Source organism: Heterodontus francisci, chromosome 34 (assembly GCF_036365525.1).
Source record: "Heterodontus francisci isolate sHetFra1 chromosome 34, sHetFra1.hap1, whole genome shotgun sequence".
In the NCBI taxonomy this organism is placed as follows: domain Eukaryota; kingdom Metazoa; phylum Chordata; class Chondrichthyes; order Heterodontiformes; family Heterodontidae; genus Heterodontus; species Heterodontus francisci.
In genome coordinates this window covers 8290479-8305356 of record NC_090404.1, presented here as the reverse complement: position 1 = coordinate 8305356, position 14878 = coordinate 8290479, and the positions used below count along the sequence as shown (strand labels likewise).

The window sequence follows — 14878 nt, the reverse complement described above, 5'->3', positions numbered from 1 at the left end:
GCCCTGTAGTCGGGAAAGGTGCGATATAAATGAACGTTCTTGGGCAATCCAGCAGCTTCATGGTCACTTCTACTGACGTCCTACTTTTTTATTTCCAGATTTTGACTTCCAATTCTCAAACAGCATGGCAAGATTTGAACTCACATCCTCTGGATTAGTGTCACAGAACCACGACTGAGTGCTGTGCGACAGTGTTTAATTGGGGAATTTGGTAAGTGTGGGAATTTCAAGGGTTGATCTCTTTCGAAAATCGTCAAGTTTCCATTTAGCATTTAACTTGACTTGAACATTAAATTGTAATTCCTTTCAGTCTTAGTCAATGGTAAACAAACTGCCCGCTCGTGTCAGCTGCACAGTTAGTTACTTAGGTAGCTAGTAGGCACTGGTTCCCCAGTCCTTCAATGGTTTCCCATTCCTTCACAGTTGCTGGGTCAAGATCCTGGAACTCCCTTCCTAACAGCACTGTGGGTGTACCTACCCCACATGGACTGCAGCGGTTCAAGAAGACAGCTCGTGCCAGTGACGCTAATATCCCATGAATGAATTTTAAAACAAGGTAGGATTAAGAAAGGTTCGACTGAGGGAGTATGAGCAGCAAGGGGCTAAATTAAAAGGCAGAAGCACAAAGGTAGTAATCTGTGGATTACTACCTGAACCACAAGGAAATTGGTGTCAGGTAAATAAGATCAGGGAGTTGAATGCATCGCTCAAAGATTGATGTGGGAGTAATGTGTGACATCACAGCAAAGCTGCAAGGTAACTGCTGTTAGGGAGTTATGCAGTTAGTCTTCCACCACCCTTGTGGGCAGCGAGTTCCAGGTTATTACCACCCACTGTGTTTAAAAAAAAAAAAGTGCTTCCTCATATTCCCCCAGCATCTTTTGCCCAAAACTTTCAATCTGTGTTCCCTAGTCCTTGTACCATTTGTTAATGGGAACAGTTTTTCCTTGTCCAACTAATCTAAGCCTGTCACAACCTTATACACTTCTATTAAATCACCACTCAATCTCCTTTGTTCCAAGGAGAACAAACCCAGCTATTCCAACCTAACCTTGTAACGAAAATTCCCCAGTCCAGGAACCATTCTAGTAAATCTCCTCTTCTGTCTGTCTAAATTTCCATTCTGTACTGACAGTGATGACTTTTGTAAACTCTTTTTGCAGGGGATTAGAAGGGGAGGATTTGCAGATGGAAAACTCAAACTAAAGATCACCTTACGATCTGACAGCGTCACTCGATTCATCAGGACCTGAATATCATCGGCCTTTGAATGTGGAAGGAGAAATATTTGTTTGTTCTGTCTGTGGAAAACATCTCAAATATCAGTGTGACTGGAAAAGCACCAAGATACACACATCTGAGTGAGGGAAAGAGCTTTAACCAGCTACACAGACTGAAAAAATATTTACTATTCACAGTGCGGAGAGACTGTACACGTGTTGTGTGTGTGGACGAGGCTTCCACTGATCATCCAACCTGGAGAGACACAAAGACCCCCGCACCACGGAGAAACCGTGGAAATGTGGGGACTGTCAGAAAGGATTCAATTACCCATCCCAGCTGGAAACTCATCGACGCAGTCACACAGGGGAGAGACGGTTCTCCTGCTCCATTTGTGGGCAGAGATTTAATCGATCATTCACCCTGCTGACACACCAGCGAGTTCACACTGGGGAGAGGCCGTTCACCTGCACTTTATGTGGGAAGGGATTCACTCAGTCATCCCACCTGCTGACACACCGACGGGTTCACACTGGGGAGAGGCCGTTCACCTGCTCCTTGTGTGGAAAGGGATTCACTCATTCATCCTCTCTGCTGAGACACCAACTTGTTCACACTGATCAGAGACCTTTTAAGTGTTCTGACTGTGAGGAGAGCTTTAAAAGCAGAAACTGCTTGATGGAACACCAGCGATTTCACACTGGGGACAGGCCGTTCACCTGCTCCCTGTGTGGAAACAGATTCAACAGTTCGTTCCACCTGCTGACACACCAGCGAGTTCACACTGGGGAGAGGCCGTTCACCTGCTCAGTGTGTGGGAAGGGATTCACTCATTCATCCTCTCTGCTGAGACACCAACTTGTTCACACTGATCAGAGACCTTTTAAATGTTCTGACTGCGAGAAGGGCTTCAAAAGCAGAAACTACTTGATGCAGCACCAGCGAGTTCACACCGGAGAGAGGCCGTTCACCTGCACTGAGTGTGGAAACAGATTTAATAATTCATCCACCCTGCTGAGACATCAGCGAGTTCACAAGTGACTGCAGGGATTGGATTCTGCTGGTATTGCAGCTGTTAATCACATCCAGGAGTGAATTATGTTCATTCCGACAATTGGAGTTTATTTCTGCTGATGTTAATGACCCTATAATTGGACTGGAGTTTAATATTCTGGATAAATGTCAAATAAATCAGCTTTATTTCAAATACATATTTTTTTTTAATTTAGAGATACAGCACTGAAACAGGCCCTACAGCCCACCGAGTCTGTGCTGACCATCAACCACCCATTTATACTAATCCTACACTAATTCCATATTCCTACCACATCCCCACCTGTCCCTATATTTCCCTACCACCTACCTATACCAGGGGCAATTTATAATGGCCAATTTACCTATCAACCTGCAAGTCTTTGGCATGTGGGAGGAAACCGGAGCACCCGGTGGAGCACACTCCACTAGTGTGTGGAGTATTTGTTTCCAGGAAAAGAGGAGACTAATTGAAATGCTACTGTGAACTGTTCCATTTTTGGGCCTTTTCCCCTCTGCTGAAGAAAAACATGGCCAACTCCTGCTCCTATTTCTTATGTTCTCTGTGTCTAACCTGTGCTGTACCTGCCCTCGGAGTGTTTGATGGGACAGTGTAGAGGGAGCTTTACATTGTATCTAACCTTTTTTTCCCTTTTTTATTTTTTTAAGGTCGCCTTTATTCCCCAGATCCGTTTTATTTTGTCAAGGGGGCCTTTACTCTCATCCTCATAAGGCAGTGGAAGCAGTCTTTGAATACTTTTAAGACAAAGGTAGAGAGATTCTTGATAAGCAAGGGGATGGAATGTTATTGGGGGTAGATGGAAATGTGGAGTAATCAGTTCAGCCATGAAACTATTGAATGATGGAGCAGGCTCGAAGGGTCAAGTGGGCTACTCCTGCTCCTAATTCGTATGTTCGTGTGTATTCCCCAGACGTCACGGCCGTGGCAGCTGGTCCCACCTCTGTCACAATCTCACCCCCGGGATCGATGGCGGAGGAGTCCTTTCTGGGTTCTTCTCGGGAACTGGTGCCTATGGGCGCCAGTGGTTCAGGAACCCCCTCCACCTCCGTCCCCGGGCTAGTGAGTGGCCCAGGGGAGACAGTTGTTCCCGACTCTGGAAATCCAGCCGGAGCCGGGACCACAGGCGGAGAGAGGAGTCCAAATCCCGCTCCGCCAGCGCCCAGAGTCTTAGCAGACGGGGCGCTCTGCAAATTGACCTCTGGTAGGGTACATCCTGGGAGGCAGCATCAGGCTGCTGGGAGAGTTGACCCTCGCAGGTCTTACCCCCACCCATGATTTCAGACCCATCAGCTGAAGGAGAGATTTCTCCTGTGGGGTCCACAGGCTCCCCCTACCACAGGTGAACCCTTTCCCCCATCAGCAGGAGTTGCTAAATTAACAGGGGTTTCTCTGCACTGAGGGGCAGAGGCTCGAAGCCCTGATGGTGCTGGTGGCGGGGGGATCCCATGTTCCCGCGCCAGGAGATGGACCCTACAACTCATGGCCCCCTTCAGAAGAGGGGCACCTCCTCCTCTTAATCCTGGGGGGGGGAGGGGGTGGTGTGGGCGCTGAGGCTCAGAAATCTCCATCTCAGTAGAGGTCCCCGCTTCTACCTCTGTTTCCCCCGCCCCACCGCCCAGATCCTTTGGGCCTGAACTCTGCCGCAGGGCAGGTGGGTTTCCCTGGATCAGGCTTAGGGCTGAGCTCAGGTTCAGAATGTTGGGTATTTTTTTTCTGCCTTTATCTGGAGATTTGAACATTGCGTCCCTGCGGACACGGTCCACTATTGATCTCCAAATAAAGCGGAATATGGCTCGGGTGACAACCACGGTGCAGGAGTGGGGTATGGACCAGGCCTGCGCCACGTACAGCAACACCGACAGCACGTCACACCTAATGACCAGGCTCTTGCGCACAGAGAGGGAGCGTTGCTCCCATGTGACCAGATTCTGTTTCACCATGGCTGCTCGCTCCTTCCAGTTTTTGGTGAACACCCCAACCCCTCCAAACCATATCCCCAGCACCTTCAAGCTTTTGGTCATCTGACCTAATAATTCCTTATGTGGCTCAGTGTCATATTTTGTTTCATAATGCTCCTTTGAAACGCTTTGCAAAGGCCTGCTGCCCATCCCGAAACCGACGGCATATGTCAGGTCGGGTTGCACTTCCGGGACCGCATTTGGGCTCGGGTCGGGTCGGACACACTGCATCACAACCTCAGGTAAGTGGCTCCACTGTTAAAGTAATGTTTTGACTAGAAAGGTGGTTTTGTTAGAGTTTAAGCTTGTGTAGATCAGCGGCAAAGTGAAAAATGGAAGTAACAGATGGACGGGTTGGGTCGGGCGCGGGAAAAAATGGAAGGACATGAGCCGGGTCGGATGTGGTTCTGTCGGGCTCGGGCCTTTTTTTTTTTTGCAGACCCAAGCTGGCCTTAACTTGTACCCTTTTGCCACCCCTTACAAAGATGGCCGAAGTCTCTAAACCTTCCCTTGCGGACGCTGGAATTCCCTGAGGAAAGGAATCTGCCCCGTTCACAAAAGAGGAACGCAGCGCACAGGCGCGGTGCTGGACGGTATCTGGAGCATGCGCAGTGTCACTTTGATCGTTGCTGTGCGAGTGCTGGAGACGATTTTGCAACGGGTGAAAGTCAACGGGCGCAGGGGAGGAATGGAGCCGGCGGGTGGGCGGGGAAGCTTCAGAAACATCTGGTGTAGGCCGCAAGCCCCGAATAAGAACCTCCAGATAAATAAAAGCAAAACACTGCAGATGCTGGAAATCTGAAAAATAAATAAGAAATGCTGGAAATACTCAGCAGGCCTGGCAGCATCTGTGGAGAGAGAAGCAGAGTTAACGTTTCAGGTCAGTGACCCACGTTTGCAGCTCCGGGACTTTTTCCCGGGAACAGGGCCAGATTAACAGCCACCATCTCGGCTGAACAGGAAGCAGAGCGCATGCGCGGCCATCTTGGTGACGACACAGAGAGTGGGCGGGGCTTCAGGGTCCCAGGGACCAGGAGAGAAAATCATTGACTCATTGATTTGATTCTCACTCTGCAACACAGGGGCTGGAGAACTGAACCCAGTCAGAGTAGAGGGAGGGAGAAAACTGGCAGTGGAGGAAAGAAATGGTGCGGATGGTGCAATCGGTTTGGATTTCAGCACAGGGAGGAGGGAGAAGCACTCACACTAGTGAGAAGCCATATACCTGTTCTAACCCTGAGAAGAGATTGACAGAGTCATCCACCCTGCTGAGACACCAGCGGGTTCACACCGGGGAGAGACCATTTACCTGCTCCGTGTGTGGGAAGGGATTCACTCTGTCATCAAACCTGGTGACTCACCGGCAAGTTCACAAGTGACTGTAGGGATTGGATTCTGCTGTAATTGCTGATATTAATCACATCCAGACTAAACCATGTTCATTCTGACAGTTGATATCTGTTTCTGCTGATGTTAATAATCCCTATAACTGGGCTGGAGTTTAATATTCTGGATAAATATCAAATAAATCAGCTTTTTTTCCAACGCAGTGTGTGGAGTATTTGTTTCCAGGAAAAGAGGAGACTAATTGAAATGCTGCTGTTGACTGTTCCATTTTGGTCCTTTTCTCCTCTGTTAAAGAAAGACTTGTATTTTTGTCGCTCCTTTCATGACATCAGGACGTCTCAAAACACTTTACAGCCAATGAAGTTTAGAGGGAGCTTTACCCCAAATGGCCAAGTCCAGCTCCTATTTCTTATGTTCTCTGTATCTAACCCGTGCTGTACCTGCCTGGGGAGTGTTTGATGGGGAGATTGTAGAGGGAGCTTTACTCCGTATCTAACCTGTTTTTTTAGGCAGCAGCCAACCCCAGGTTTTTTTTTCTTTTTTTTATTAAGGTGGTCTTTCTTCCCCAGGCCCCCTTTATATACATTTTAAAATAACTTTATTAAAAACAGATCAATAAACCAAAAACTCAAATTAAAATGCTATTCTCGGCATCGATGATGCACTCCAGCCCCTGTGGTGCCCAGCGGTCACGGAAGGCCTCAAGTGTACCGGGAGACATCGCATGCTCCTTCTCCAGAGACACCCGGGCACGAGCGCAACCACGGAAGAGGGGCAGGCAATCAGGGCGGATGGACCCCCCAACAGCCCGCAGCCTGGACCTGTGAATTGCCACCCTGGCCAGACCCAAGAGCAGATCAACGAGGAGATCCTCATCCCAGCCAATGCCCCTCCACTCCGGGTGCCTTAGGAGTGTGGGGCTGAAGTGCAGGCAAAACTTGAGGAGCAGCCCCTTTAAATATGCAAACGGGCTGCAACCTCGCACACTCCACATATACGTGGAACACGGACTCGTCCAAGCCGCAGAAATTACAGGCGGCCTGGGATTCCGTGAACCTACTTAAAAGTCTATTGTATAGGACTGCCCTGTGCAGCACCCTCCACCCCAGGTCCCCGCTGTAAAGGGGGACTACTTCTGCCTAGAGAGACCTCCACTGGGGTTTCCCCTTGCTCCAGATGGCAACACAGACCACCATGGCGTGTCTGGGCAGCAGACGAGGACAAGGAAGTGGAGAGTGTGCAGGAGCAGCCCGTACAGGAAAGCCGTGCGATGTGGAATGGCACGGAGGGCATTTCCAAGAGGCAGCTCAGGTTGTGTGGGACCAGCTCCCGAGGAGGGTTTCGGGGCCTGGATCCGATAAGCAGTTCTGGCAGAGCAGGGATCAGTTCTGCCAGGAACACTCCGCACTCCCAAGCCCCCTCGTCACCCGGAGTGAGGGGCCTCCCGACGGCTTTGGCTACTCCTCCGCCCATCTGGCCAACCCCAGAGCTGGCTTCCCGGACAGCTGAGGCACTCTCCTCCGCCAGCGGGAGAGCACCCTGACTGGAGGTGACCATGTTCCAGACTCTGGATAGATCCCAGTAAAGGACAGGCAACTCCCTCAGAGAGGCGGGGTTAACCTTCTCCTCTGGGAACTGCATGTCATTTTGAAGGCAGTGACACTGGCGGAAAAAATACGTCGCCAGTGCATACCATCTGTAAGGACGCTCAATGTACAGGTATCTCTGCAGGGTCCGAATGTGGAGATTTGCAGCCTGGGTGTGGATGCACACCAGCGACTGGCCGCCCTCCTCAATCGGGAGACTCAGGACCGCGTCAGAGACCCAGTGTTTCCTCTTGCCCCAGAAGAAATTGACGAGCTACTTCTGGATCTTGGTGGCAAATGCAGGGGGCGGGGCCAAAGTGACCAACCGGTACCACAGCATAGAGGCCACCAGCTGGTATATGACCAGGGCTCGGCCCCTGTAGGAAAGCACTCAGAGCAGTCCTGTGCAGCGCCCCAGCCGAGTGGTGACTTTCGCCTCCAACTCCTGCCTGTTTGCCGGCCAGGCTTCCTCAGCGGGGCTAAGGTGGACTCCCAGATAGAGGAGGTGCATGGTGCTCCACGCAAAAGGTGTCAACTCCTCCAGTAGGGAGTCCACACACCACTGACTCACCAGGAGTCCAGAACATTTCTCCCAATTGATCCTTGCGGAGGACGTGGCAGAAAAGGGCTTCTGGCAGTCGCGCATCCTCCACAAGTCATCGGGATCTGTGACCATGAGGAGCATGTCATCAGCGTAAGCCGAGAGGACGACCTGCATGGCCGGCTCACGCAGAGCCAATCCCGTCAACCTTCTGCGAAGCAGGCACAGGAATGGCTCCACACAGGTGGTATACAATTGGCCGGACATGGGCATCCCTGATGCACTCCTCTCCCAAAGTGACAGGGCGCCCTCAAGCACCCGTTAACTTTAACCAGACACTCTGCGGCGGCATATAAAAGTCATAACCGGGCCAGAAAATACAGCCCGTGTCCGAACGCGCGCAGAGTCGCAAAAAGGTATTCGTGATCCACCCTGTGAAACGCCTTCTCCTGATCGAGGAAGAGAAAGGCGACCGACAGACCAGTCCTCTGGGAAAGATGGATCAGGTCCCGGACCAGGTGGATGTTGTCCTGGATGGACCAGCCCGGGACTGTGTAGGACTGGTCAGGGAGGATCATGTGGGCAAGTACGGAGCCCAGGTGGGTAGCTATAGCCCGGACAAAGATTTTATAATCCATGCTGAGGAGGGAGACTGGACGCCAGTTCTTAAGCAAGCAGAGATCGCCTCTCTTAGGCAGCAGGACAATGACCTCCCTGCGCCACGGGAGCGGCATCTCCCCAGTCGCCAGGCTTTTCCCAGGAACTGCGCATAATCTTATCCCAGGATGTCATAGAACGCCATGAGGTACTCCACGGTCAGCCTATCTAGCCCCAGGGATTTGCCCCTCAAGAGCTTGTGGAGGGTGCCAGTCAGCTCCGCGAGACACACTGCGAGAGAGACAGCGAGAGAGACTGAAAGAGACGGCGAGAGAGACTGCGAGAGAGACAGCGAGAGAGTCTGCGACAGAGACAGCGAAAGAGACTGCGAGGGAGACAGCGAGGGAGACAGCGAGAGAGACTGCGAGAGAGACTGCGAGGGAGACAGCGTGAGACTGTGAGGCAAACTGCGAGGGAGACAGCGAGGGAGACAGCGAGAGAGACAGCGAGAGAGACAGCGAGAGAGACTGCGAGGGAGACAGCGAGAGAGACAGCGAGAGAGACGGCGAGAGAGACAGCAAGAGAGATAGCGAGAGAGACTGGGAGAGAGACTGCGAGGGAGACAGCGAGAGAGAATGCGAGAGAGACTGCGAGAGAGAGAGCGAGAGAGACAGCGAGGGAGACAGCGAGGGAGAATCCGAGGGGCCTCCAATTCTTCTGCGCCCTCCGGGCTGACCTTCGGCATGTCCTCCCACAAAACTCCGTGCGCGTCCTCACTGGACAGATCCGGAGAGAACAACGCACTATAATAGGTACGTACCAGCAGGCCCATTCCCTCTGGATCCGTGATGGAGGATCCGTCGTCGGCCATCAGCTCAATGAGCTGCTTACGGACCCTCCGCCATTTTTCCAGCGAGTAGAAGAAGGGTGAGGCGCAGTCCAAATCTTCCAGGATCTGGATCCATGACCTCACGTACGAACCTCGGGACCCTACGAGCTGCAGGTCCCTCAGCATGCCCTTCTCTTTGTATGCTTGCCATAGGGCCAGGTCCACGACAGCATTACCGAGGTGGGACTCCTAGTCGAGCACCTCCTTCTCTAGGTGCCCAATCTCGGCTTCCCGCCTGTTGGTCAACCCCTTCGCGTACTCCTGACAGAAGATGTGAGTCTTGCCTGCATCCCACCAGAGCCTCAAGGAAGGGAAGCTCCCCTGCTTCCTTCTCCAGTCGGCCCAAAATCGACGGAACGAGTCCCGGAATCGCTCGTCCTCCAGCAGCTGGTTGTTAAAGTGCCAGTATGTGGACCCCGCCTGTGTACTGAGCGGAGTGAACTCCACCCACACCAGTTGGTGGTCCGAGTTGGTGGAGACCGCTGAGACACGGGAGACGTATGCCTGCGAAATGCAGAGGTGGTCATTTCAGGACCATCCTCCTCCAGACCTCCATGTGAAGGCACTGGAGTCGGGATGGAGATTCTGCCAAACATTCACCAAGTTGAGGGAGCTGTTCAGTGCCCTCAACTTCTCCACCGACGCTTGGCCGCGCTGGGGACCAGAGTGATCTCCCAGCTTGAGGTTAGAGTTAAAATCCCTCCCGAGGATGATGCACTCACCGCTATCGATAGAGCTCAAGAGAGCGGATACTTCTTTAAAGAAGTGCGCTTGCAACTTGCCAGGCCCGGGCGCGGACACGTTCACAAAGTGGAGCGGCACGCTACCCAGGCGAACGGCAAGCTGGAGCAAGCGGCCCAGCACAAGCTCCTTGACCCCCAAGATCTCCGTCCAACAAGATAGCCACCCCACTAGAAATAGGGTTGAGGTGACTCATGTAGACCCCACCCTGCCACTCGAGGAGCCAGGTGGCTGCGTCTCCCAGAATGGTGTGGGTTTCCTGCAGAAAGCTCACTGCATATCTCCCTTCCGAGGACTGAGAGATTATGAAATCTGAGGTGAGACCTCCTGCTGCCATTGATGTTGAGGCTGGCTATGGTTATCTTCATGTCAAAAGTACTTAGAAACCCATCACCAACACCTCACTGTGAGGAGGGAGTGGAAGTGCACCTGGCCTTCCATTCCCCCAGCAACCCATTGAGGAATGCTTTAAATCGGCGCCTCTCAACCAGTTTCATGCCCGCTCTCTTCCGTGCTTTCTTGGGGCGGCACGGACAGACTGGATGATCAGCACCAGATTCGACCATCCACTGAGGGCCAGCTGAACTTTATTGCGGCAACCCCTGCATGCCGCGAGGAAGTCCCAGAGTTCCGCCATGGGATGAGAGGAGATTCAGTGGGAGGCACGAGGGAGTCTACCACCTCACTGGCGATGGATTCAAGGTCGTCCGCCGTGCCCCACATTGAATCCCCATCCTCCTCCGGGTCATCACCGCCAGCGGCCGATACACCCACCACACACTGTGGGGCAGACGTCCCAGCCGCGCCAGCTGATCCTGCCTCCGTCATGATCCCACACCCAGGATCGATGGCAGAGGAGTGCTCTCTGGGTTCTTCTGTGGAACTGGAGCCTATGGACCTCAGCGAGCCCCCTTCACCTCCGACCACAGGACAATGAGCGGCCCGGGAAGACGATAATTCCCGACTCCGGAAATCCAGCCGGAGTCGGGACCGGAGGCGGAAAGAGGAGGCCATCTCCCGCACCGCCAGCGCCCAAAGGCCCGGCAGGTGGGGAATTACACAAGTTGGCCTCTGGGTCGGGTACATCCTTGGTGGCAGTGTCAGGCTGCTGGGAGGGTGGACCCTCACAGGTCTCGCCCCCACCCAGGATACCCTACCCATCGGCCAAAGGAGAGACATCTCCCGTGGCGTCCACAGACTCCACCGCCATGGGCGGGCCCCACTCCTTGGGAGTTCCCAAAGCTACAGGGGCATCTCTCTCCCCTCCATCCCGAGGGTTTCCGCCCAGGGCTTTCAGCCCTCATGAAGCTGGTGGCGGGGGGAGTCCGAGGACCCGCGCCAGGAGATGGGTTCTGCAACTCATGGCCCTCCGCAGATGGGGGTGTCTCCTTTTCTTATTGTGGGCGGGGCATGGAGGGTCAGAGACCTCCATCTCAGTACAGGCCTCTGCTTCTCCTCCGCGCCCCCCTGCCCACATTTCTTGGGCTCGAACTCAGCCATGGGGCAGTTGGGCTCCCCTGGATCAGCCGTAGGGCTGAGCTCAGGATCAGGACTTTCTTCCGTATTCAGGGGGCCGCCTTTGTGTGTTTTGCTTTGCACCGCGCCTTCCTTCCACCCAGATGGGTCTCCTGCTCTCCAACAGAGGCTATGAAAACCACCGCCTCCGGAACTGCCTGTTGTTGCAGGTGTAGGGGAAGAATGCAGTGGCACCACCCTGGGCCGCTGAGGTGGAGCTGGCGGCCCGGAGGTTGGGGCATTCTTCCGAAAATGTCCCACCCCCTTGCAGGCATGGCACCCTGCCCGGTCTGAGGTCCAGAAGACGCGGTAGGCCGCCCCCCCCCCCGGAACTCAACACTAAATTGGCCTGCTGTAACCTCCTCCTGTGCCAGTTACATAAAGAGCCGGAGGCTGTTCTCCCAAAGACCGAGCGTGACTGGGGTGAGCCCTGTCTTTATCACCCCCAAATGGTGCAGGTGGGGGGGGGGAGGGGTTCACCAGGAATGAACGACGGGACATTTGACAAGGTGACCCGCTGCACAGTGGCCTCCAGAGGGTCCACTGGCAGAAAGGTCCTGCCCACAGTCAGCCCCTTGCTCAAGGCCAGGGACACCGCCCGCTTGGTCTTTAGGAAAAACATAGCCTTCCCATGCATTTTAGAGGCAGCAACAATGGCCGAGGGGCCGACAACCTCAGCCATTGCTTTCACGCATGCCTCTATCGTCATATTCGGATGGACGTTGTTCTTGGCCCCATGCTTAGATATTATTAGTTCAAAAGGTGACGGTGCGACAGGAGCAGCTGCAGCAAACATGGCAGCATATGTGCAGTAAGGCCCCGCCACCGGTGAAGAAGGGCTTGCCATGGGGTCGAAGAGCCACACCCACCCCTAACGAACAAAGCAACTTCACAAGGTTTAAACAAAAAACAAACTTTAAACAAAATGGTGTGGGAGTAGAGGAGCTAGGGGTAAGAAGGTAAAGGAAAAGGGGAGGATAGTTGACTGAGCGGAGGAAGGGAGAGAAAGGCTGCAAGAGATGTTTGCTTCAACTGCTCGTCGGACCAAAACTTCCAGTTGTCTTCCAGTTGGGGGAAGGCTTCTTCGCCCGGGATGGCTAGAGCCGCCCTGTACTCTCCTCTTCTGATTTTTCACAAAGTGTGTCTTCACCCAGGCAACTCCAGCTGTCCCGAGCAGGCATTTGGGATGGGGAGGGAGCTCCCTGTGTGCAGGTTGGAAATCAGCACCAGGACAAGTACAGGGGCTCCCTACAGGTGCTGGCAGCCCCACCCCCTGAGCATTCCGGCCTCTTCTCCCTCCCCCAAACAGTCCAAATAAAGAGTCTTTCAGGTGCTCTGACACCCACCACTCCAAAAAGAATTGCAGCATTTCTGCCTGCTCTTGAAGGATTCACTTGTCCTGTCTCTCTCCACTGTGCAGTCTCCACACTCTCCTCTCTCCACTGCAGTTGCTGTTGCAGCAGCACAGGTGCAGCTCCTCCCCGATTGCACACAGGAAGTGCTCCACAAACTGCCCAGCGAATCCCGGTTTTTTTTCTTCTCCGTGCACAATGCTCGACGTGGGAGTGTTTGATGGGGACAGTGTAGAGGGAGCTTTCCTCTGTATCTAACCCCGTTTCTTTTTTATAAGGTGGCCTTTGTATCCCAGATCCCTTTTATTTTGTCAAAGGGGCCTTTATTCCCTTGGCCCCGTTTATACGCATTTTAAATCAATAAGTTTATTTAAAAACAGATAAATAAAACTGAACTCAAATTAAAACACAATTCTCCACATCAATGATACACTCCTGCACCTACAGTGGCCATCAGTCACGGAAGGCCTCGAGCGATACAACAGACACCTCATGCTCCCTTTCTAGGGAGACCTGGCCACGAATATAACCTCGGAAGTGGAGCAGGCAATCAGGGCAGATGGACCCCCCCCCCACCGATGGCCCACTGCGTGGACCGGTGAATTGCCCCCTGGTGAGACCCAGGAGCAGACTGACAAGGAGATCCTCCTCCCTGCCAATTCCCCTTCACAGCGGGCGCCAATGATCAGGAGTGTGGAGCTGAAGTGCATCTAAAACTTGAGGAGAAGGCCTTTTAAATAATCAGAGGGGCTGCAACCTCATACTCTCCACGTACACATGGTATACGGACTCGTCCAGGCTGCAGAAATTACAGGTGACTTGGGAGTCTGTGAACCTACTTAAAAGTCTATTGCACGGGACTGTCCTGTGCGGCACACTCCACCCTGGTCCCTGATGTAAAGGGGGAGGACTCCCACAGAGAGACCTCCACGGGGATTCCCCTCACTGCCAGATGGCATCATGAACCGCCACGGCATGTCCGGGTGGCAGACGAGAGCGAGGAGGTGGAGACTGTGCAGGAACAGCCTGCACAGGAAACCGCTCCACACAGTATGGAATGGCACGGAGGGCATTTCCGTGAGGTGGCTCAGATTGTGTGGGACCAGCTCCCGAGGAGGGTTTCAGGGCCTGGATCTGATGAGCAATTCTGACCAAGTGGGTCAGCTCGGCCTGGAGCACTCCACACTCCTGAGCCCCCTCAACACCCGCAGTGAGGGGCATCCCAGAGGCTTTGACTACACCTCCACCTGTTGGTTCATTCCCAGAGTTGGCTGCCCAGACAGCCAGAGCCCTCACTTCCGCCAGCAGGGAGCGCCCTGACTGGAGGCGACCATGTTCCAGACTCTGAATAGATTATGGCAAAAGACAGGCAACTCCCTCAGAGAGGTGTGGCCAGGGGTCGGCAACGTGTCCGTGGTAAAATCTTTGAGGTCCGTGACTGGTAATTTCCGGGATGAGAAATTTCCCATTGCCTTCTTCTTTCCAACCAGACCAAGTTTTTAAAAAAAAATCGCAAGTGTCAGTTTCCGAGCTGACAAGTGCTTAGAGCAGAGACAGCATTTCCGAACTTCGGACAACTTCATGGTTTTCCGGCAGATTCCAAATTTTTTTTTTTAAAGCCTGCCAAAAACCCCGAACTTGTCTGAGGTTTGGAAGCGCAATCTCTGCTCAAAGTACCTGTCAGCTGTGAAACTGACAACTGTGATTTTTTTCAACAATCGACCAACCACAAAACTACTCAGCTGAGAGTTCCTGCTCTCTGAAACTGTCACAGATGGAGAGAGGGGGACAGGGAGAGAGGGAGGGACAGGAAGAGAGAGAGAGGACAGGGAGAGAGAGAGAGAGAGAGAGAGATACATGGAGGGAGAGAAAGAATGGGACAGGGATAGACAGGCAGAAGGGGGGACCAGAGAGAGTGAGAGAGTGGGGATAGGGAGAAGTGGGGGCAGGGAGAGGGTGAACAGGGAAAGAGAAGGGGGGACAGAGACAGAGGGGGGAAGAGAGAGAGAGCAGAAAGACAGGTGGGCAGCGAGAGGGGGAGATTAGACCCGGGTGGGGTGGGGACACAGAAGGGCAA

General features: G+C 53.3%; 1 pseudogene; it reads left to right on the top strand.

The window, feature by feature from the left end:
- The first annotated feature begins 1467 nt into the window (after positions 1-1467).
- Positions 1468-14878, top strand: part of LOC137349002 (oocyte zinc finger protein XlCOF7.1-like) — a 107922-nt pseudogene continuing 94511 nt past the window's right edge.